The sequence below is a fragment of the Canis lupus genome, chromosome 10 (genome assembly GCF_003254725.2).
Source record: "Canis lupus dingo isolate Sandy chromosome 10, ASM325472v2, whole genome shotgun sequence".
Lineage (NCBI taxonomy): Eukaryota > Metazoa > Chordata > Mammalia > Carnivora > Canidae > Canis > Canis lupus.
In genome coordinates this window covers 52,279,273-52,303,884 of record NC_064252.1, presented here as the reverse complement: position 1 = coordinate 52,303,884, position 24,612 = coordinate 52,279,273, and the positions used below count along the sequence as shown (strand labels likewise).

The following is a 24,612-nucleotide window of genomic DNA, read 5'->3' as shown; positions in this document are numbered from 1 at the left end:
AGTTTAAGCTATATGATGTGATAATTTGATATATCCCTAGATTGCAAAATATCACAATAAGGTTAGTTGACACATCATAATCTCACATAATTTTTGAGGGTGTGGTGAGAACATTTAAGATAACTCTTTAGCAACTTTCAAGTATACAATAGAGTTGGTAGCTATAGTTACCATGCTGAATCTTCGATCCCTAAAACTTCATCTTAAAATGGAAGTTGGTACTCTTTGACCAACAATCTCCCCATTTCCTCTACCCGCCTTGTAACCACCTGTTGTGTCAGTGTTGACCTTTGATTGTGAGGTTACTAGCCAGGAATGCTTCACACACTTGCCTTGGGCCATGTTACCTGTGGAGAGCTCCCATATAGCTTTCCCAGACTGAAACTAATGCTATGACTAAACTGGCCCTTGGGGTTGTTGGGATTGCAGGATTCCCCTTAGCAACAAACATCAGGCATCTTTGGAAAGACATGATTTATTAGTTACAGATTCAGGAGGTTACACAGCACGCTCAAGGGCCACAGCAAGGCTTTGGATGGACAGGGAGGAAGTACATATCTGAGGCTCTGTCTTTCTTAGGGTCTGAGAGTCGGGGGTCTAGGGTTTTGTGGGTTAACTTTATTGGTGAATTTAAAACATGAAAGCAGGATATAGGGTAGAGGAAGGAAAAAGTGGGGTCATTCAAGAAATATGTTACCTGGGTTACCCAGGGCTTCTAGGAGGGGAGCTTCGCGGCATCTGCCTTCTCAAAATGGCTCTTCTTGGTCTTGGACTGCACCAGGGTTTCACAGTTTCCTACCTGCCCAGAGCTCCCATAAAAGCCTGTTTCTTCATGCATGAATGACAAATTACTGTTGTTAAGCACAGGATTTAAATGAGGGGCATCTTATCTGGCCATCTTTCAGACCTAGACACAAATTTATTGGACACATATCCACCACTATAGTATTTTTTACTGCCATAAAAATTCTGAGCTCTGTCTATTCGTCTATCTTTACACCCTAAACCCTGGGAACTACTCATTTTTTATTGTCTCCGTGGTTATACCTTTTCTAGAATGTAATATAAAATAATAAAAGAGGTAATCTTTTCAGTGTTTTTTTTTTCCTGCTCAGTAATAAGTATTTAAGTTTCCTCCATGTTTTTTTTTTTTTCCCCCACAGCTTGATAACTCATTTTTTAGTGTAAAGAACACCTTTATAGGATGTGCCAGAGCTAAGTTACCCATTAACCTACTCAAGAACATCTTGGTGGCTTCCGAGTTTTGGCAATTACGAATAAAGCTACTATAAACACCTGTGTATAGGTTTTTGTGTAGACCTAAGTTTTCAACTCTTTGGGGTAAATACCAAGGAGCATAACTGCTGGATCTTCTTGTAAGAGTATGTTTACTTTCATAAAAAAAACAGCCTTATTGTCTTCTAAAGTGGTTATACCATTTGGCATTCTCACCAGTAATGAGGGAGAGTTCCTGTTTGTCCACATCCTCACCAACATTTGGGGTTGTCAGCATTCTGGACTTTGACCTTCCTAATAGATGTGTACTGGTATCCTATTGTTTTAATTTATATTTTTTCTGATAAATGATGTGGAGCATTTTTTCATATGTTTATTTGCCAGATGCATATTATATGTTGTTGAGGTGGTTGTGTAGGTCTTTGACCCATTTTTAAATTGGGTTGTTTTCTTACTGTTGAGTTTAAAGTTTTATAAAAAAAATTTTAACAGTTCTTTGAGATTTGTCTTTTGACATATTTTATTCTACTTTGTGGGTTGTCTTTTGGTACTCTTCACATTGTCTTTCACAGAGTAAAATTTTAATTTGGAGTCCAGCTTATTAGGTATTTCTCTTATGGACTATGACTTTGATGTTGTATTGAAAATGTTACTGCCATTCCCAAGGTCCTCTAGGTTTTCTCCCTATCTTCTAGGAATTTTATACTCTTGCATTTTGCACTTAGGTCTTGATTCATGTTGAGTTGATTTTCATAACATCTGCAGGATCTATGTTGAGGTTCATTGTTTTGCATGTAAATGTACACTTTTTCCAATACTATCTAATGAAACCACCATCTTCGTTCCACTGTTACTTTTGCTCCTTTGTCAATGATTGGTTGACTGTATTTATGTAGGTGTATTTCTGAGCTCTTTATTCTACATCATTCATCTATTTTTTTTTGAGGGGGGGGTCAGTGTCCTACTGTTTACTATAATTGTATATAGTATCTGAAGTCAGGGGGCATCAGTCTTCTACTTTTTCTTATTCAATATTCAATTGGCTATCCTGTGGTTTATTTATGCCTCTCCATAAAAACCTTGAGAATCAATTTGTCATATCCACAGAATAATTTTCTGGGGTTTTCATTGGGATTGCACCGAATCTATAATCGAGTTGGAAGCAACAAATACTTGACAGTATGGAGTCTTAATATCCATGAACATAGAATATCCATTAATTTCTTCTTTGATAGATTTTATATGAATCTTATTAATCTTATTTAAATTCAATTAATTAACATAATATAGGTTTCAGAGGTAGAGGTCACATACATAATTCATTAAACTTATACCTACGTATTTTATTTTGGAGGGAATAATGTGAGTGGTAAGGATTTTAATTTCAAATTTTGTTTGTTGCTGGTTTACAGGAAAGTGACTTTTGTATATTAGCTCTACATAATGAAACCTCACTATAATTATTAAATTTTTTTGATTCTTTCAGATTTTTTACATAGGCAATCATTTAATCTGTAATCACAATTTTAATCCTTCTCCACATATTTAACTTGTATTTCTTTTTCTTATCTTACTGTATTAGCTAGCACTTAGAGTACAGTATTGAAAAGCAGTAGTGAAAGGAAACATCCTTGCCTTGTTCCTGATCACAGTAATAACTCTGGTTTCTCACCACTTAGTATGATATTAGCCATAGGGTGTTTCTTTGTTTTGTTTTTTTGGTTTTTTTGAAGATGTTCTTTATCAAGTTGAGGAAGTTTGTTGAGAGCTTTTTTTTTTTTTTTTTTTTTTATCATGAGTAGGTGTTTCATTTTGTCAAACTCTTCATCTATTTATAATGCATGATTTTTTTTTTTTTTTAGTCTGTTAATGTGATGGAGGACATTGATTTTTTTTTTTTTTTTTTTTTTTTTTTTCCTCTTTGATGTTTCACCAGCCTTGCAGATTTGGGATAACTCCCATGAGGTAGTAATGTAGAACTGTTTTTATACATTGTTAAGTTCTAGTTGGTAATAGTCTTTTGAAGATTTTTGTATCTATATTCATGAGTGATAATGGTGTTTTTCTTTTCTTGGAATGTCCTTCACTGGCTTTGGAATTAGGGTAACACTGGCTTTGTAGAATGAGTTAGGAAGGATTCTTTCTGCTTCTATCTTCTGAAAGAAAATTTGTAAAAAATTTTTTTCCTGAAAAGTTGGTTAGAATTACAAGTGAACTCATCTGAACATGGAATTTCCTATTTTGGAAGGTTATTAGTTATTGATTTTATTTCTTCAATAGATAAAGGCCATTCAGATTTTCCACTTCTTTTTGTGTGAGTTTTAATAGATGTTTGTCTTTAAGGAATTGTCACATACCATCTAGGTTACCAAATTTTGTGGGCAGAGTCCATAGTATTCCTTTATTATCCTTTTAATGTTCATGGTATTGGTAGTGATAATCCCTCTTTGATTTTTAATAGAGCTTTTCTTTTTCCTTAATTAGCTTGGCTAGAGGTTTACCAATTTTATTATTTTCAAAGAACCATCTTTTGGTATTAATGGAAATTCTCTGTTGATTTGCTTATGAATGTATTGATTTCTGCTGATTTTTATTTCTTTTGCTTACCCTGGATTTTATTTGCTCTTTTTCTAGTTTTCTAAGGTGAAAGCTTAGATGATTTTTTTAAAGATCTTTTTCTTTTTTACATCTTCATTTCTAATAAATGGATTCAGGGGCATAAATTTCTTAATATGCCTTTGCATAAATTTTATGTTTTATTTTTATTTTGTACAAAATGTAAAATTTCTCAATTTCTTCTTTAATCCATGTGTTATTTAGAAATGTATTGTTTAATCTCCATATAATTTGGAATTTTCTAGGTATCTTCCTGTTACAGGTTTATAGTCTAACTCCATTGTGATTTGAGAGCAGTCATGAAATTTCTTTTTAAATTTGTTATAGTTTATAAAATATGGTCTATCTTGGTCAATGTTAGACATGTGAGATTGAGAAGCATGTCTATTTAATGAAGTAGTCTATAGGTGACGATTGAATGCACTGTTGGATTCACCGATGTTCATACTGCTTTTCTGCCTTGTGGATCTGTTTATATTTGATAGAAAGACATTAAGATCTCCAACCATAATAGGGGATTCATCTTTTGTCCTTGTTCTATGGGTTTTTGTCTCAAATATTTTGATGTTGTAGAAGGTGTACATATTAAGGATTATTTTTTCTTAGAGAGTTGATCCCTTTATGTAATATCCTTATTTATTCTTGATGACATTTTCTTAGGCTGCTCTATCTGAAATTAAAGCTACTTGTATTTTCTTGAAATTGATTTTTGACATTGTATATTTTTTCTCCATTCTCTAATTATAATCTAAGTGTGTCCTTATATTCAAAGTGTCTTACAGCATGTAGTTGGATCTTGTTTTTTGATTCATTTTGACAGTCTAATTTAGTTGATATCTACAAACCATGTTTAAATTGTCAATATAGTTGAATTAGTATCCACCATATTTGTTACTATTGTCTATTTGTTTCCTTTATTCTCTGTTCCTGTTTTTTGTCTTCCACACTTATTTTGCCTTTTTTGGTTTTATTTTTATTAAAAATTTATTGAAGTATAATTTATAGTATTAGTTGCAGGTATACATTATAATTGAACAGTTGTATACATTTCTCAGTGTTTACTGAGATCAGTATACTGTTAACCCCCTTAATTTATTTATCTCATCCCACCTCCCACCTGGTGTCTCCTAATCAACACTGTATTCTTTGTATTTGGGTCTTTTTTATATCTTTTTGTTTGTTTCTTGAAATCCACAAATGGGTGAAATAATATTTGTTCTTGTCTGATTGACTTCACTTAGCTTTATACTCTCTAGGTCTATCCGTGTTGTTGCAAATGGCAAGATTTCATTCCTTTATGGCTGAGTAGTATTCTGTGTGTGTGTGTGTGTGTGTGTGTGTGTGTGTGTGTGTGTACACACACATCTTTTATTTTTTAAGATTTTATTTATTTGTTCATGAGGGACAGAGAGAGGTAAAGAGATAGGTAGAGGAAGAAGGAGGCTCCCTGCAGGGAGCCTGATGAGGGACTAATCCTGGACCCCCGGGGTCATGCCCTGAGCCAAAGGCAGATACTCAGCCACTGAACCATCCAGGTGTCCCACATTTTATCTTCATCCATTCATCTATAGATGGACACTGAGGTTTCTTCCATATATTGAGTATTGTAAATAATGCCATAAAAATAGGGGTGCATATCTCTTTATGAATTTGTTTTTGTTTTCTTTGGATAAATATCCAATAGTGGAATTACTGGATTATATGATATTTCTTAATTTTTGAGGAAACTCCATACTGTTTTCCATAGTGGTTGTGCCATTTGCATTCCCAACAACAGTGTGCAAATGTTCCTTTTTCTCCATGTCCTCACCAACACCTGTTTTTTCTGCTTTTTACTTTAGTCATTCTGGTACTTGTGAGGTGATATCTCATTGTGGTGTTAATTTGCCTTTCCCTGATTAGTGAAAATGAGCATCTTTTCAGGTGTCTGTTGGCCATCTATATGTCTTTTATTGAAAAATGTGTATTCATGTCCTTTGTCCTTATTTGTGTTTTCTTGGTGTTGAATTGTATGTTTTTTGTATCTTGGATATTAATTCCTTATGAGAGGGATGCCTGGGTAGCGCAGTGGTTGAGTATCTGCCTTCAGCTCATAGCATGATCCCGGAGTCTGCGATGGAGTCCCACATCAGGCTCCCTGTGAGGAGCTGCTTGTACCTCTCTCTGTATGTCTCTCATGAATAAATAAATAAAATCATTAAAAAAAATCCTTATCAGAAATATCATTCCCAAATGTCTTTTCCTATTCAGCAGATGGTGGTTTTATGTTGTCAGTGGTTTACTTCACTGTTGAAAACCTTTTTATTCCAGGATAGTCCCAGTAGTTTTGTTTTGTTTTTGTTATCCTTGCCTGAGAAGACAAGTTTAGGAAAATGCTTCTGCAGCTAATGTCAGAGAAATTACTGTCTATGTTCTCTTCCTAAGATTTTTATGATTTCAGATCTCACATTTAGGTCTTTAATTCATTTGAGTTTATTTTTGTGTGTGGTATAAGAAAGTGATCCATTTTCATGCTTTTGCATGTAGTCATCCAGTCTCTTCATCTTTGCCCCACTATTTTTGTCTCCCTTGTTGAAGATTAATTGCCTGCATCTGTGTGTTTCTGGGGCTTCTATTCCATTGATTTGTTTGTGCCAGTATCATACTGTTATGAATACTATAGCTTTGTGGTATATCTTGAAATCTAGGATTGTGATAAGGCTGGCTTTTTTTTTTTTTTTTTTTTTTTCTTTTCAAGATTGGTTTAGCTATTTGGATCTCTTGTGGTTCCACACAAATTTTAGAATTATTTTAATTCTGTGAAAAAGTGCTTCTGGTATTTTGGTAGGGATTGTATTAAATCTATTGATAGCTTTGGGTAGTATGGGCATAACTCTTAGCATGGATTATGATTCTGTTTGTTGGTGTTGTCTTCATTTATTTCATCAGTGTTTTTATTGTTTTCAAAGCACAGGTCTTTCACCTCCTTGGTTAAGTTTATTCCTAGATATTTTCATTTATTTTTGGTACATTCATAAATGCTACCATTTCTTAATTTCTCTTTTGTTAGTGTATAGAAATGCAACAGACCTGTGTATTTGTATCCTGCAACTTTATCGAAATCATTTATCAGTTCTAGCTTTTTGGTGCCTTTAGAGTTTTCTATATGTAGTCATGTCATCTGTAAATAGTGAAAGATTTACTTCCTTTTAATTTTATGAGGCTGGTTTAGTGGTGATGACTCCTTTAACTTTTATCTGTCTGGGAAACACTCTCTTTTCTGAATGGTGATCTTGCTGGGTAGAATATAATTGGTTGGAGGTCTTATTCTTCCAACACTGCAGACCACAAGGTGGTTAATAATCTATTCAAAGTTTTTTTTTTTGTTTGTTTGTTTTTTAAGATTTTATTTATTTACTCATGAGGAACATAGGAGAGACACAGGCAGAGGGAGAAGCTGGCTCCATGCAGGGAGCCTGATGTGGGACTGGAGCCTGGGACTCTGGGATCATGCCCTGAGCCGAAGGCAGATGCCCAACCTCTCAGCCACCCAGGTGTCCCTCTATTCAAAGTTTCTACTGAAAAATCAGTTGATAGTTACTCAAAAGGCAATGCCTTGAGGTTATTTTCTTCTTTCTAATTGATTTTAAATTCTTTTTATCAATACTTTTTGCCACTTAATTTTCCTGTGTCTTGGTGGACCTCTGTAGGGTGTTTTTTTTTAATTGGGAGCTTTCTATTTTTATCTATATACCTAGTTTCTTCCCCAGATTAGGGCAGGTTTCAATGATAATTTCTTCAAATGTATGGTCTTCCCCCTTCTCACACTCGTCTCCTCATTCTGGGATCCCTATAATATAAATGTTACTATGCTTAGTATCATGGACTTCCTTTAACCTATTCCCATTTTTAATTTATTTTAAATAAGCTTTTCAGCTTGTTTGCTTTCTATTACTGTCTTTGAGCTCATGATCTAGTCTATCTCCTCTTTATCTTTCCTCTCTCAATTAGAGTTCTACATCTGAATTTTTAAAATGTTTCTTTGTTGAATATCTCACTGAGATTTTACACTTTATTCTCAAATCCTGTGAGTATCTTTATAACTGTTACTTTGAATTTATGTGGCATATTGCTTATTTCCATTTCATTCAGCTCTTTTGCTTTAGTTTTGTCCTTTCATTTGGGACATAATCCTCTGTTTCCTCATTTTGCCCAACTCTATCTGGAAAGCCAGCTATATCTTCTTAAAAGTAGTGACCTTATGAATAAGAGTTCCTGTGGTGTCTTGTAGCACAATATCCTCTGTTGACTAGAACCAGGTACTTCAGGGGGTCTCCCGTATAGGTTATGTATGCCCTGCTATGTTGGCTGAGCCCCATTTACTTTTAGTCCAGTTGGTTGCAGTGGCCTGCTTTGTGAGCACACTAGGCACAGTTTGATTTCTGTGCTGTTAGGGAGCCATTCTGGGGCCCAGTGTGCTTGTAACTGGGTGGTGTCAGCAGTCAGACCAGATGGCTCTCTTCAGCCCATCTGCTGGGGCTGCAGGGAACTCTCCCTGGGTTGTCCATTGAAAGGTTTTCAATGGTGAGCAGGGCCTGCAGTGAAACCACATGCCTGCCCTCAGTCCATCTTCTTGGGCTGCAATTGCAGTGGTGTGTGTGTGTTTATCTTCCCTTCTCCTCAGGGCAGGAGTTACTTTGGATTGGTGCTGTTCCCTGTCAGATATACTTGCAAAGTGTGTCTCAGCTGGAGCTACTTTGGAGGGATACTGGCCCAAGCTTGGATATAATGGTTCCAAAGGCGATTGGAGGGACAGAGAACTCCTTGTTAGCGAGGTAGGTGGAGAGTATTCTTGCCAACTCTTTTCTTAGAAACATTTCCTTAAGATACCTGCCCTTGCAGGCAAGTTTTGAGATTAGTAAATAAATGTCCTTCCCATTTACATCCGGGGCTTTTCAAACTGCTGCTTCTGTGTTCTATCACCTGGGGTTGGTGGTTATGTTGGCTCCTGAAGGTCAGGGACTCCGTTTCCTATCACTCATTGGCTCTCCCAGAGTTAAGCCTGCTGATTTTTTTTTTTTTTTTTTTAAAGATTTTATTTATTCATGAGAGGCAGAGAGAGGCAGAGACACAGGTAGAAGGAGAAGCAGGCTCCACGCAGGGAGCCCAAGGTGGGTCTCAATCCCAGGACTCCAGGATCACACGCTGGGCTGAAGGGGGCGCTAAACCTCTGAGCCACCGGGGCTGCCCCATAGCCTGCTTAAAGTATCTGGAATTAAGCCTTGCTGTTTTTCAAAGCCAAATGTTGTGGGGACTTGTCTTCCCAGTGAAGGTTGCCCATGCCAGCTGTGCCTGGTATGGGGTATGCTCCTCTCCTTCTCCATGCATGTGTCCCTCCTGTTTGTGTTTGGTCTGCCTAGGAGTTTGATCCCTGACCACCTCTCCCCCTTTCTACCCTTTTCAATGTGGCTTACTCCCTATAATTAACTGGAAAGTCTGTTGTGCCAGTTCTCAGCTTGTTTTCTCTGCCTTCTGTGATTTTTTTTAATTGAACATTTTATATGATCCTATTTTCTCTCCTTAGCATATCAGTTACACTTCCTCTTTTTAACTTTAGTGGTTGTCCTAGAATTTGCCATTATACTTTGGAGTTAACCTAATAAGTCTACTGTGAAATAATACTATTTTGTCCCACTATTTTTTTTCACCTTCTGGCGGGGGCGGGGGAGAACCACAATTCTTCCCTTCCACCTCGCATATCATTGCTTTCATTTCATTTATACATAGGCAGATATAACTAGCATGTGTATACATCTACTTCATACACACGATTACATAAATATATTAGAATTTCAAACCCACTTAGATTCAGTTAAGAAAACTAATTATATTTGCTCTCACTCATACTCTAGTGTTCTGCCTTTCTTCATATAAGTCCAATTTTCTGAACTATATGATTTTCCTACTCTCCAAAGAACTTTCTTGAACATGACTTGCAAGGCAGGTCTTCTGGAAATAAATTCCTTTAACTTCTGTCTATCTGAGAAAGCCCATTTCTCCTTCAGTTTAAAGGACAATTTCATAAGATTCACAATTTTATGGTGGTGTCTCTCCCCTCTCTTTACATTTTAATGTCTTACTCCACTTCCTTCTTATGAGAAGGCTGATTTAACTCCTTTGTTATTCTTTATGTAAGACTTCTTACATCTGGCTTTTCTCAATTTTCTTTCATATTTGAGTTGATAAAGTTTAAATATGACATGGCTAGGTGTAATTACTTGGAATGTATCCTGTTGAAGTTCTCTGAGATTACCGGATTAATGGTTTTGTGTCTGACAAAATTTGAGGGGAAATGCTCTTTCAGCATTGCCTTTCAAATATTTTTGCTTTTCCTTTTTCTGATAATTGCCATTGTGCATATGTCACACCTTTTATAGTTGTGGAAATTCTGTACCTTTTTTTTTTTTTTTTTTTTTTTTTTTTTTTTTTTTTTTTTTTTTTTAGATTTTTAGATCTTTTACTCTTGGCTTTCCCAGTTTGGGAAGTTTGTATTTTCAATCTCAGAGATTCTTACCCTAGCCATGGTCAGTCTACTAATGAGTCCCTCAAAGGTGTTCTTTATTTCTGTTTAATGACTTTGATTGCTATTCTTTTTATTTCTTAGAATTTCCATCTCTCTTACATTATTCTTGTATGTTATCTATTTGTTTCATTGAAATACTAATAATATTAATCATTTAAAAATATTTCTGATTGGGTAATTCCAATATTCCTGCTGTTCAAAGGCAGAGGAGGGACAGTAAAGTATCCCTGGAACTGAGAAGGCACTTAGAGACCATAAAATGAAGCAAGGGACTCCACACAGTTAACAAAGTTTTAGTCACAGTAACTGACTGATGGGGTTGGGAGTGGGGGTGGTGGGGATTGGGCTTATGATGATTCAGGGGCTGCATGGGTATTCTCCACAAAGTCTGGAGAGATTTTATAGAGTGAGGGGATGTGCAGAGGTCATTGTGGTGAGGTCAAAAGGTTTAACCTTTAACAGATCTTTTGGTGCCATCTGTCCACCAGCAAAAGGGAGGGGAAGAAATTATGTTAGGTCTAGGAGTTTTCTAAATACCTTTAGGGAAGATCAGAACCTGCCTCCCTGAATTCTGGTCAGAGCATGCATTAATGTCCTAGGTACCTGGAACACATAGCCTAGAAGGAAGTCCTTATGTAGACATGAACAAGACAGAGGGCCAAAGATGAAGTCAGTGTTGTCAGCACTCCCTCACTTGCCATTACGGGACTCTAATGGTCATACGTTTCCAGTCTCTTCAAACTGAGTTTTCTTCATTTTAGTATGCCTTTTATTTGTTGTTGAAAGATAGGCAAGATGGACTGGGTAAAAGTAACTGACCTAAATAGGCTTTAAGACATGTAGTGGTAAAATGCAGGAAAAGAAGAATGTTTTACAGTTCTATGATTAGGTCTCAGTTTTGTTTTTTTTGTTTGTTTGTTTGTTTGTTTTGGTAAGCCTATGCTGCTGAGCTCTAAACTTCATCGGTGCTTGCTTCTCTCCCCCTTAGGTAGAACCAAATGGCTAAAGGGGGCTGGAGTTGAGTATTTTCCTTACCCGACTTAGCTGAGGTTCTGAACAAATGGAAGAAGATTAGGTTCTGGTAAACAATTTTCTCCTGAAGGCAAGCTTCATGAAGAGTATCACATTCTGGTGTATTTCAAAGAAGTTATCTTTCTCTCTGCTGGAAGTGGGAGGGCATTTTTCTCCAATATGCACTGTGAGGGCCTGATAGAGCTGCTGGAAGTAACTTACAAAAGTGTGGGCCCTTCATACCCATCACTAGGTGCCCCTAGGGTTTTTAATGATGAAATTTTGTCCACAGGAAGCTTCTGGAAATTCCTTAATTACAGTTTAGGTTTTCCTATCCCAGCACTGGTTCCTGGAGGTGTCTGTTCCTTGGTTTCTGCTCCAGTAAATTGTTATTCTCTGTAGCTACCAGAGAATCACGAATCACAATTTTTAAATTTTTGTGTCAATGGTTTGCACTATGATCTCACTTCTCTGACAGACCTATGAAGGGTTAATTCCTAAGGTTTTCTAGATTTTTATTTGTTGTGAGCTTAGAAATTGCCATTCTAACCTATGTGCATGCCAGACTGGAAACTGTAGACTGTATTTGTATTGAAAAGTTTCTTTAATACCTCCAGATGATATTTGTTAACTAAGGCAAAACAGCGTTCAGGGAACTCTTGTAACACTGGAGTTGAGTCCTCAAGGGTAGAATGTTCTATAAATGTTAAAAACTTTTGAGAGGGTAGACACATGGACTTATTCCTAATGGGCCTTGGGCTTAGGTTGTTTGGGAGAATTTCAGGACTATTTGACCATAGTAGCCTTTGTAATTGTGAAAATCCTGCATTGGACAGATGAAGGGAAGTATATCCTAGAGCAAAAATTGTAGAAAAATAAATCTAGCAAGATTGTCAAATTATAGCTGAGGATGCCATGCATTTTTTGGTAGGATCCAAATGAATTTTATAATAACATATTACATCATTAAATAGGACTCAAAATAAAGATTGTAAATAAGGAACCAAATCTTCTCCATAGGATGATTCTGGACTAGGGATTTCTTCTTTAATAATTTATTTTTTATTGGTGTTCAATTTACCAACATACAGAATAACACCCAGTGCTCATCCCATCAAGTGCCCCCCTCAGGGCCCGTCACCCATCCACCCCCACCCCCCACCCTCCTTCCCTTCCACCACCCCTAGTTCGTTTCCCAGAGTTAGGAGTCTTCATGTTCTGTCACCCTCTCTGATATTTCCTACCCATTTCATCTCCCTTCCCTTCCATTCGCTTTCACAATTATTTATATTCCCCAAGTGAATGAGACCATATAATGTTTGTCCTTCTGATTGACTTACTTCACTCAGCACAATACCCTCCAGGACCATCCAGGTTGAAGCAAATGGTGGGTATTTGTCATTTCTAATGGCGGAGGAATATTCCATTGTATACATAAACGACATCTTCTTTATCCATTCATCTTTCGATGGACACCGAGGCTCCTTCCACAGTTGGGCTATTGTGGACATTGCTGCTAGAAACATCGGGGTGCAGGTGTCCCAGCGTTTCACTGCATCTGCATCTTTGGGGTAAATCCCCAGCAGTGCAATTGCTGGGTCATAGGGCAGGTCTATTTTTAACTCTTTGAGGCACCTCCACACCGTTTTCCAGAGTGGCTGCACCAGTTCACATTCCCACCAACAGTGCAAGAGGGTTTCCCTTTCTCCACATCCTCTCCAACATTTGTGGTTTCCTGCCTTGTTAATTTTCCCCATTCTCACTGGTGTGAGGTGGTATCTCATTGTGGTTTTGATTTGTATTTCCCTGATGGCAAGTGATGCAGAACATTTTCTCTTATGCGTGTTGGCCACGTCTAGGTCTTCCTCTGTGAGATTTCTCTTCATGTCTTTTGCCCATTTCATGATTGGATTGTTTGTTTCTTTGTTGTTGAGTTTAATAAGTTCTTTATAGATCTTGGAAACTAGCCCTTTATCTGATATGTCATTTGCAATATCTGCTCCCATTCTGTAGGTTGTCTTTTAGTTTTGTTGACTGTATCCTTTGCTGTGCAAAAGCTTCTTATCTTGATGAAGTCCCAATAGTTCATTTTTGCTTTTCTTTTGCCTTCGTGGATGTATCTTGCAAAGAGTTACTGTGGCCGAGTTCAAAAAGGGTGTTGCCTGTGTTCTCCTCTAGGATTTTGATGGAATCTTGTCTCACATTTAGATCTTTCATCCATTTTGAGTTTATCTTTGTGTATGGTGCAAGAGAGTGGTCTAGTTTCATTCTTCTGCATGTGGCTGTCCAATTTTCCCAGCATCATTTCTTGAAGAGACTGTCTTTCTTCCAATGGATAGTCTTTCCTCTTTTATCGAATATTGACCATAAAGTTGAGGGTCCACTTCTGGGTTCTCTATTCTGTTCCATTGATCTATGTGTCTGTTTTTGTGCCAGTACCACACTGTCTTGATGACCACAGCTTTGTAGTACAACCTGAAATCTGGCATTGTGATGCCCCCAGCTATGGTTTTGTTTTTTAAAATTCCCCTGGCTATTCAGGGTCTAATCTGATTCCACACAAATCTTAAGATAATTTGTTCTAACTCTCTGAAGAAAGACCATGGTATTTTGATAGGGATTGCATTAAATGTGTAAATTGCCCTGGGTAACATTGATATTTTTACAATATTCTGCCAATCCATGAGCATGGAATATTTTTCCATCTCTCTGTGTCTTCCTCAATTTCTTTCAGAAGTGTTCTATAGTTTTTAGGATATAGATCCTTTACCTCTTTGGTTAGGTTTATTCCTAGGTATCTTATGCTTTTGGGTGCAATTGTAAATGGGATTGAATCCTTAATTTCTCTTTCTTCAGTCTCATTGTTAGTGTATAGAAATGCCACTGACTTCTGGGCATTGATTTTTGTATCCTGCCACACTGCCAAATTGCTGAGTTCTAGCAATCTTGGGGTGGAGTCTTTTGGGTTTTCTAGGTACAGTATCATGTCATCGACGAAGAGGGAGAGTTTGACTACTTTGCCAATTTGAATGCCTTTAATGTCTTTTTGTTGTCTGATTGCTGAGGCTAGGACTTCTATGTTGAATAGCAGTGGTGAGAGTGGACATCCCTGTCTTGTTCCTGATCTTAGAGGAAAGGCTCCCAGTGCATCCCCGTTGAGAATTATATTTGCTGTGGGCTTTTCATAGATGGCTTTTAAGATGTTGAGGAATGTTCCCTCTATCCCTACACTCTGAAGAGTTTTGATCAGGAATGGATGCTGTATTTTGTCAAATGCTTTCTCTGCATCTATTGAAAGGATCACATGGTTCTTGGTTTTTCTCTTGCTGATATGATGAATCACATTGATTGTTTTTGCGAGTGTTGAACCAGCCTTGTGTCCTGGGAATAAATCCTACTTGGTCATGGAGAATAATTTTCTTAATGTACTGTTGGATCCTATTGGCTAGTATCTTGTTGAGAATTTTTGCATCCATGTTCATCAGGGATATTGGTCTATAATTCTCCTTTTTGGTGGGGTCTTTGTCTGGTTTTGGAATTAAGGTGATGCTGGCCTCATAGAACGAATTTGGAAGTACTCCATCTCTTTCTATCTTTCCAAACCGCTTTAGGAGAATAGGTATGGTTTCTTCTTTAAACGTTTGATAGAATTCCCCTGGGAAGCCATCTGTCCCTGGATTTTTGTGTCTTGGGAGGTTTTGGATGACCGCTTCAGATTTCCTCCCTGGTTATTGGCCTGTTCTGGTTTTCTATTTCTTCCTTATCCAGTTTTGGTAATTTGTGGCTTTCCAGAAATGCGTTCATTTCTTCTAGATTGCCCAATTTATTGGCATATAGCTGTTCATAATGTTTTTAAAATCATTTGTATTTCCTTGGTGTTGGTAGTGATCTCTCCTTTCTCATTCATGATTTTATTAATTTGAGTCTTCTCTCTCTTCTTTTTAATAAGGCTGGCTAATGGTTAATCTATCCTATTAATTCTTTCAAAGAACCAACTCCTGGTTTTGTTTATCTGTTCCACAGTTCTTCTGGTCTCGATTTCATTGAGTTCTGCTCGAATCTTTATTAACTCCCTTCTTCTCCTGGGTGTAGGATCTATTTGCTGTTTTTTTCTCCAGCTCCTTTATGTGTAAGGTTAGCTTTTGTATTTGAGTTCTTTCCAGTTTTTGAATGGATGCTTGTATTGCGATGTATTTCCCCCTTAGGACTGCTTTTGCTGCATCCCAAAGATTTTGAACGGTTGTATCTTCATTCTCATTAGTTTCCATGAATCTTTTTAATTCTTCCTTAATTTCCTGGTTGACCCTTTCATCTTTTAGCAGGATGGTCCTTAACCTCCACGTGTTTGAGGTCCTTCCAAACTTCTTGTTGTGATTTAGTTCTAATTTCAAGGCATTATGGTCTGAGAATATGCAGGGGACGATCCCAATCTTTTGGTGTCGGTTCAGACCCGATTTGTGACCCAGTATGTGGTCTATTCTAGAGAAAGTTCCATATGCACTTGAGAAGAATGTGTATTCAGTTGAGTTTGGATGTAAAGTTCTGTAGATATCTGTGAAATCCATCTGGTCCAGTGTATCATTTAAAGCTCTCGTTTCTTTGGAGATGTTGTGCTTAGAAGACCTATCGAGGGTAGAAAGAGCTAGATTGAAGTCACCAAGTATAAGTGTATTATTATCTAAGTATTTCTTCATTTTGGTTATTAATTGATATATTTGGCAGCTCCCACATTCGGGGCATATATATTGAGGATTGTTAAGTCCTCTTGTTGAATAGATCCTTTAAGTATGATATAGTGTCCCTCTTATTCTCTCACTACAGTCTTCAGGGTAAATTTTAGTTTATCTGATATAAGGATGGCTACCCCTGCTTTCTTCTGAGGACCATTCGAATGGTAAATGGTTCTCCAACCTTTTATTTTCAGGCTGTAGGTGTCCTTCTGTCTAAAATGAGTCTCTTGTAGACAGCAAATAGATGGGTCCTGCTTTTTTATCCAGTCTGAAACCCTGCGCCTTTTGATGGGGTCATTAAGCCCGTTCACATTCAGAGTTACTATTGAGAGATAGGAGTTTAGTGTCATCATGATATCTATTCAGTCCTTGTTTTTGTGGCTGTTCCACTGAACTACTTCTTAAAGGGGAATTTTAAGAGTCCCCCTTAAAATTTCTTGCAGAGCTGGTTTGGAGGTCACATATTCTTTCAGTTCCTGCCTGTCTTGGAAGCTCTTTATCTCTCCTTCCATTCTGAATGAGAGCCTTGCTGGATAAAGTATTCTTGGCTGCATGTTCTTCTCATTTAGGACCCTGAATATATCCTGCCAGCCCTTTCTGGCCTGCCAGGTCTCTGTGGAGAGGTCTGCTGTCACCCTAATACTCCTCCCCATAAAAAGTCAGGGATTTCTTGTGTCTTGCTGCTTTAAGGATCTTCTCTTTATCTTTGGAATTTGCAAGCTTCACTATTAAATGTCGAGGTGTTGAACGTTTTTTATTGATTTTTAGGGGGGGATCTCTCTATTTCCTGGATCTGAATGCCTGTTTCCCTTCCCAGATTAGGAAAGTTTTCAGCTATGATTTGTTCAAATACATATTCTGGACTTCTGTCCCTTTTGGTGCCCTTGGGAACCCCAATTAAATGTAGGTTTTTCTTCCTCAGGCTGTCATTTATTTCCCTTAATCTATTCTCATGGTCTTCTAATTGTTTGTCTCTTTTTTCCTCAGTTTCCCTCTTTGCCATCAACTTGTCTTCTATGTCACTCACTCATTCTTCCACCTCGTTAACACTCATTGTTAGGACTTCTAGTTTGGATTGCATCTCATTCAATTGATTTTTAATTTTTTTAATTTTTATTTATGATAGAGAGAGAGAGAGGCTGAGACATAGAGGGAGAAGCAGGCTCCATGCACCAGGAGCCTGACGTGGGATTCGATCCGTGGTCTCCAGGATCACGCCCTGGGCCAAAGGCAGGCGCCAAACCCCTGCGCCACCCAGGGATCCCAATATTTAATTTCTGCCTGATTAGATCTAAATTCTGCAGTCATGAAGTCTCTTGAGTCCTTTATGCTTTTTTCTAGAGCCACCAGTAGCTGTATAATAGTGCTTCTGAATTGGCTTTCTGACACTGAATTGTAATCCAAATTTTGTAACTCTGTGGGAGTGAGGACTGTTTGTTTCTTTTGAGGGGAGGTTTTCCTTCTAGTCATTTTGCTCAGTGCAGAGTGGCCAAAAATAAGTTGTATTGGGAAAAGGAGAAAGAAGAGAGAAAGAAGGAAAGCAAAGAGAAAAAAAAAAGGAAGAAAAAAAAAATAAAAAGAAAGAAAAAAAAGGAAATGGGGTTGGAAGCAAACAGAAATCAAAAAGCAAAACAAAACAAAAAAACAAACAAAAACATGGGGGAGGGGATCCCTGGGTGGCGCAGCGGTTTGGCGCCTGCCTTTGGCCCAGGACGCGATCCTGGAGACCTGGGATCAAATCCCACATCAGCCTCCCGGTGCATGGAGTCTGCTTCTCCCTCTGTCTCTGCCTCTCTCTCTCTCTCCCTGTGTGACTATCATAAGTAAATTAAAAAATTTAAAAAAAAAAAAAAAAGGAGTATCCTCTGATTCTGTATACTGTAGTCCCTTCACTTCCCCTGGAACTTGTCCGTCTAGCTGGACTTCTGGGGGAGGGGCCTGTTGTGCTGATTTTCAGGTGTTAGCACTTGGGGGAGCTGCTCTGCCCCTGCCTGGTGCAGGGCTCAGTGGGGGTTGTTTACCCCGTGAGGCCCCAGGAGGAACAGCCCCAGTGGCGGGGCCAGCTCTGGAGCCCGCAGTAACTCCGGAGCTCTCGGTCTGCAGGGCCTGGAGGCTCCGGGCGGGGCCGCTGATCTGCTCAGCTGGGGCAGGAGCGTCCTTGCGGTCCTGGGCCCTCCCGGCCTCTGCCTGTCCCGGGGGAGGCTGGATCCTGGGCTGTGTCCCGGCGCCCTGTGCTCCGGGGCCTGCGCTGGTGGATTCGCGCTCCTGCCCCGCAGCGCCCTCCGCGGAGCCGCCCCCGAGCCCCCCCGAGCTGCTCCCGCCCCGCAGCCCCCTCCGCGGAGCCGCCCCCGGGTCCCTCCGAGCTGCTCCGGGTCCCCGTGCGCGCTGCAGCCCTTAGGGAGCTCGGCGCACTCTCCCGGGGCGCAGGTGTCTGTTACTGTCCCCGGGAGCCCGAGGGCATCCCCGCCCTCCTGGGTCCTGCTCCACCTCCCTGCGAGCCCCTTTCCGCCCGGGAAGGTTGGTGCAGCTCCTGCTCCTCCGGGACGGGGCTCTCCTGTCCTGGGGACACTCGCCCCGGCCTCAGCCCGGCTCCTCGCGAGGTCCCTCCCCCTTGGAGACCTTTTGTTTCTTTATTTCTTTTTCCGCGTCTTTCTACCTTGATAGAAGCGCAAACTCTTCTCACTGTAGCATTCCAGCTGTTCTCTCTTTAAATCTCAGGCCGAGTTAGTAGATTTTTCAAGATAAAGGTTATCTAGGTAATTCGGTGGAGACAGGTGACTTGAGGACCCTACTCTTCCACCATCTTCTCTCCTCCCCCTAGACTAGGGATTAGAAGCAGTATAGCACACTGGTGAGTCTTAGTTCAATTTTATAGCCCAATTTACCTTAAGGTCAGAGCTCATGATAGTATTCATGATTTCACTTGCAAAGTATTGGATCCCCAAATCTCCTCTTCAATGTCATATTGAATGATCTAATGATTATTCATGGGGTCACCTTGGGAGGCAGACAGGTGATTTCCTTAGGCAACAGTGTCTCAGGTACATCCTACATTTGGATTACACGGAGGTTAGGTTATTTGAGATGCCTCATCTAATGTGCATTTCTTCCCTCCCCCCAACTTTTCCATCCTTCTAGATCTAGTTCTCATCCTAAGTTTTCCCTGAAGATTTCACACAAAACTTTTGTACATATTGATTCCTCTTTCTGAGCTCTTATTAACTTACTACATTGCTGATACACTGTCTCTCATAGTCTTAAAAAAAAAAAATCTGTTAATTGAACAAAATTCTGATCTTCATAGGAATAAAATTGAGACCAAATACAGGTAATCAGAAATCATAATCAGAAATCAGCTCTAAATTCAAAGGACTTATGGTCCCTTGGGGAAAAAGAAAATATCAACATAAATTTAAAGATTTAAAACATTTCAGGCAAACAGAAAGGACAGTATGATTATACGATTAACTACCAAATAAATGATCTCAACAGATGGTGTCAAGACAGAGTTGGGTGATAGAGAGCAAACAGCTGTTGAGATTTACTAACTAGAAACACCTCTACAAGATTGGTAGAGTCTGAGCTTGATCTTGAAAGAAGGGATAGGATAGGGAGAATGTGGGGAGGCTATACTAGTTAGGAAGTGTATGTTCCATAAGTTCAAAGTTCAATGGGCTCTGAGTATTCACCAAGACTGTAGAGTGCTTGATTTCTTCTCTTCTAAAAGCAATAGCAAGATGTTCCATAATACAGCTTTAGAAATCCTAGGCATTAACAATTACTTGGTCTCCTCTCCTCCAATCTTGTCTTCTATGTGACTCCTTGTTACGCACACAGCGTTCAATGCAGAAGTAACTCTAAAAATGATTATATGAACCATTATTGCATTTCTAAGTAAATTGTTTACACTTTTAAAGTTACTCTTAAAATGTGATACAAATGAATTCATTGATTCTGAGGAAACTTAGTTTCTAAATAGCATTCTTCTGTTAATGACCAAGAGTTTTTTTTTTTTTTTTAAATCTCTATTGAATGTAAGGAATACACCTCTATCAAATAAGGCATCATGACTCCATATGTGTTTGAAAGTTAAAAAAATGTCTTTTCTTAACTACCTTCTCACTTCTCTGTTACAGTTCGTGAAATAACGTAATTAAAATATTTTTCCTTTCGGGTACTGAAATAATGTACCCTAGAAACTTTAGTTTCTTTTTCTGTCATTTTCAGTTATCTTGTCTACTAAAGGACTGAAAACTCCTTAAAGGCATAGTAATTGTTGTTTTTTTTTTTTTATGAATCAATAGTTGATTCATCTCTCTCTCTCTCTCTCTCTCTCTCTCTCTCTCTCTCTCTCTCTCCCCCTCCCTCCCTCTCTCTCTATTATTTCCTACAGGTAAATGGCAGGAGCAAGGTGATTTTTCTCCAACAGAATCTTCTTTCAGCTACCTCAACCTTTAATGTACTTTACTGCCTTCTCCTCTCATCACTTTCTTTAGGCTAAGTAAAAAAAAAAAAAAAAAAAAAAAAAAAAGAATTGGTGATAATTAGAAAAAGAAAACCCTGGGACAGTTCCATTATTACATTCCCTGCCGATCTGTTCTTAAATAATATCGCTGTCTGACTTGCCCCTGAAGAGACCAAGACATCTATGGGCTTAATTTATCCTAGAACAGCTGGGGTGGGCCTAAGAAAAGAAGTAGGCCTTCACCATGTGGTTGATGTGCTAGCTTTTCCTGAAGTTCCTATGATGAGAAAGCCAAGGATGGTGAAATTCGGGTTGAGCAGAGAAGCTGGCCTAAACTGTTGTGCTGAGTTTAGGTAGAACAAAGGTCTTTTTCTTTACATGCTCCATAAAGCTGGCAGTGGCATCTCTTAAAGTTCTTGTGACTTCCTTTCTGTGGGGGAAGATGAGCCAGAAATTTCCCTGCTGTTAGGAGAGAGGACTATTGCTCCTCTAACCTTCTGATTTATCAGTGAATCTCTTGCCCTTCTATGTTTCTACAGTCCTTCCATTTACACAGACACACAGCACACCTGTTAAAATCTTCTTCCATTCAAGCTGGAGGCCATACAAAAGTATAGATTACTGTAAAAACCTACATCCCAGAATTCAAAAGACTTTATTACAATTTCAGATTTACCACTAACTGTAAATCTTGGCAGAAGTACCAACCTTTTCATTTATGAGTTAGAGTTAAAAAAAAAAAAAAATACTTGCCCTACTTTCTGGGATTATTTTAAGGGTAAATTGAAGAATATGTATATTTGAGTATTTAGAAATGTAAAAAAGCACATAATCAAGATGTAAATTATTACAGACACACTAAAATAACTTAAAAGTAATGAGTTACATAATATTTTCAAGTCTTTAATCTTCCTATTTTGCATCATGGAAAAGGTCACTGCTTGAAGTACTGAATAAGCACACACCACAATGGAGGAGATAAATGATGGCTATTTGCAGAACTATAATAGGGAATGTGAAGTTTCTCTAGGATTTATAAAGCCTGTTGTCTGTTACTCTACCTTTTAGTTTCATCCATTTAACCAAAAAGCATTATACTATTCCATGTGCACTTTTTTGAAGGCCAAATGATAGCAAAGTAACATCTCCTACCTGTCTTTGAAGGGTTCACATGTTGACAAGATGACACCTGTACAGAAAACCACAGCTCTCTGGGAAGCATGCAGTGTTTCCCAAACCATGTGCAACAGCATGGTATGCTACGAAATAGATGTTGTAGCAAAGGCAAAATTTTACCCCTACCCTCTTAAGAGTTTTGGCTGGGACTGAGTATTAAATTGACAAAGAAGTTAACAGGGGAAATGCACGCTTATTTAGTCTAAGTTGTACATGCATAGGAATCCTTAAAAGAAATGAAGACCCAATGAAACAGCAGAATCCAAATACTACTAGAGGTTGAACAGAGGGGCAATAGTGGAAAAATAACCAAAAATAAATGGCCAGGATAAAGAAAAAGACTTATTTTAACAAGGTTATTTGTATAGAATTTTCTCAGCTTCAACTTCCTGTTCTTGATTGTAAGTGTTACTTTCTTCCCCTTTTAGAAAGGACATTTATATGAAGGTTTTAGCTCTTCCTGTTTTCAGGGAGGAAAAGGGGATGATCAGAGAGCCCCCTTTTTTTAAGATTTAATTTATTAGAGGAAGAGCATGGGGAGTGGGGAGAGAAGCAGACTCCCCACTGAGCATGGAGGTGGGGCTCAATCTCAGAACCCCCAGGATCTTGACCTGGGCTGAAGGCAGCCACTTAACTGACTGAGCCATCCAGGCATCCCAGAGAATGCTTCTTGTACCTGATGTTTTGTTAATTGCCTTTAGTTCAAAATAATCCTTGTGCCAAAGTTGCATATTTAGGGTTGACATATTCTGCTATTCTTCAGTGCTGTCAATATTGTCTGTTAAAATCAATATTTTGTTAGCTGTTTTAAAAATGAATATAGGCAAAGAGTTTCTATTCCAAGTTTGTGGCTGGAGCCACATTAATTCTCATATCTTCATTTTCTGAGAAAGAAACCTGATATTTAGAAAAAAGTGATTTGCTAAAGGTGTAATGATTGGTAAGCAGAGCATTCTGTGTCAGGATCCATGCTCTAGGAACCCACCCTTAGCACAGTCACTTACTACCCCTGGGTCCTTAAGCGAGTTACCTCCACTCTCTGATCCTCATCTTCTTAACTGTGAGGTGGGAACAATTACATCATCTCACAAGGTATTAAATAGATTCTCCGTGGCTTTTCTTCATCATGGAGGCTACAGGATGAAAGTTATTGGGAAGCTTGCAAAGACTTTGTACATACATTAAAATAACAATGAAACGATTTGGAGGGAAGTTTTAGAATACTATATATTCCCCAAATACACTTCTGCCCCTTTGTCTTTCATGTGGAATCTAAAAATAATGAAAGAACTTTGATTTCAAAATAACTGATCTCAGAGACCAGCCTTTTAAAGAATATAGGCTATTCTTCTAGGTAGTTTGCATATAATTATTAGCACCCACGTGACCATATCCTACTAGTAATTGTTTCCCTCTTGGGCATAAAGCTTAGTCTCAAGTGAAAAGACTTTATCAAAGCTGTCAGCAGTATTTCAAGAAAGATAGAATGGCAGAGTCTTTGCTGGAATGGCGATAACTGGCCACAAATCCAGATTCTGAGAGAGCACATTCTGTCTGCCTACAACTACCTCTGAATGCCACTGAGAGTGTGGCACACAGCCAGAGCAAGACCACTGACAGCCTTTGATCTTTCTTAGCATTATGTTTATATTCCAAATGGTGCTTTTCTTCAGTTAGGGAGGCTGGGCTTCATTTCTTACCCCAGCACACGTGTAAAAATCATGCTAAGGAAAGTAACTTGTCACTCCTTAAAATCTAGAAAGGAGGTCATTTAAGGCCAGATATTGTCATGACCAAAGTAGCCTGTAGGCCCTTTCTTCTTAACCAGAAGAGTAACCCAGGAAACGTCCCCTATATAAGACAGATGCAGATTGCAGTGTTGTGCCTAATAGTCTTTGACCTTGGCCTTCCCTACCCTTAATTTTTCATACCTTTTAAAATTCTGATTGCAGATGATAGAATAGGAAGCAGAGAACAACATGAACCAGGCAAGATTTAAAAGCAGCTACTTTCATTGGGATATTCCTTTCTGATTCTCAACTTCACCTGCTCCACAAGCATGCCATATGGACCCAATACAGAAGTTCACGTTCGTGAAATACAGTTGTATGATGAAACCGGTCTTATTGCTCATCCCTGCCATCTCTCAAAACTTTAATGTTCTTAACCCTTTTTATCCTTTTATCAAATCCCTGTCATTTTAAGAGACTCAAAATTACAATTTAAAAAATTTATTGAGGTGTAATGGACCTAACATGTTAATTTCAGATGTACAACGCAATGATTAGATATTTGAATACATTGCATAACGATCACTGTAAGTTCAATTAACATCTGTGAAATTGCACTATTAAAAAGTCTTTTAAGAATAGCTCATAAACTAAAAAGGATTACTCTGCAGCAAATAAGAAACATAAATTTTTGCCTAAATAAAATGTTCTATGTCAGAAAATGGCATTTTTGCATGTCCCCTCACCCCCCCCAGGAAATAAAGAAGTTCTGCCTTTATCCTTAACATAAAATATTCCTCATGATTAACTATTCAATATTATGTCTATTCCAGTCTGCTCTAAAGCTGCATGGTAAGCAGCTTCTACATAAAGTGGGTCAGTCATATTCCTCTCCAATTAGGGTTTTTATATCCATTTCTTTTAATTTCATATAATAGAGTAGCAGAGGAAATGGTTTCTTGACCACGGAAAAGCATAGAGGACATTTTGCCACTCGTACTCAACATTTTCTCTGGGTGTTAGAGAAAGTTAATCATCTGGCTTAAAAGGATCCTAGTCAGGGAGGTTATTTGTGAAACTTGTTGA

General features: G+C 38.4%; 1 long non-coding RNA gene across 1 annotated transcript in view; it reads left to right on the top strand.

Moving 5' to 3' along the window:
* The first annotated feature begins 8,362 nt into the window (after positions 1-8,362).
* LOC118350060 (uncharacterized) overlaps positions 8,363-24,612 on the top strand; it is a 33,220-nt gene continuing 16,970 nt past the window's right edge. Inside the window, exon 1 of the long non-coding RNA XR_004803179.1 lies at positions 8,363-8,666. This is a non-coding gene — a long non-coding RNA (uncharacterized LOC118350060). The remainder of the gene's footprint in view (positions 8,667-24,612) is intronic.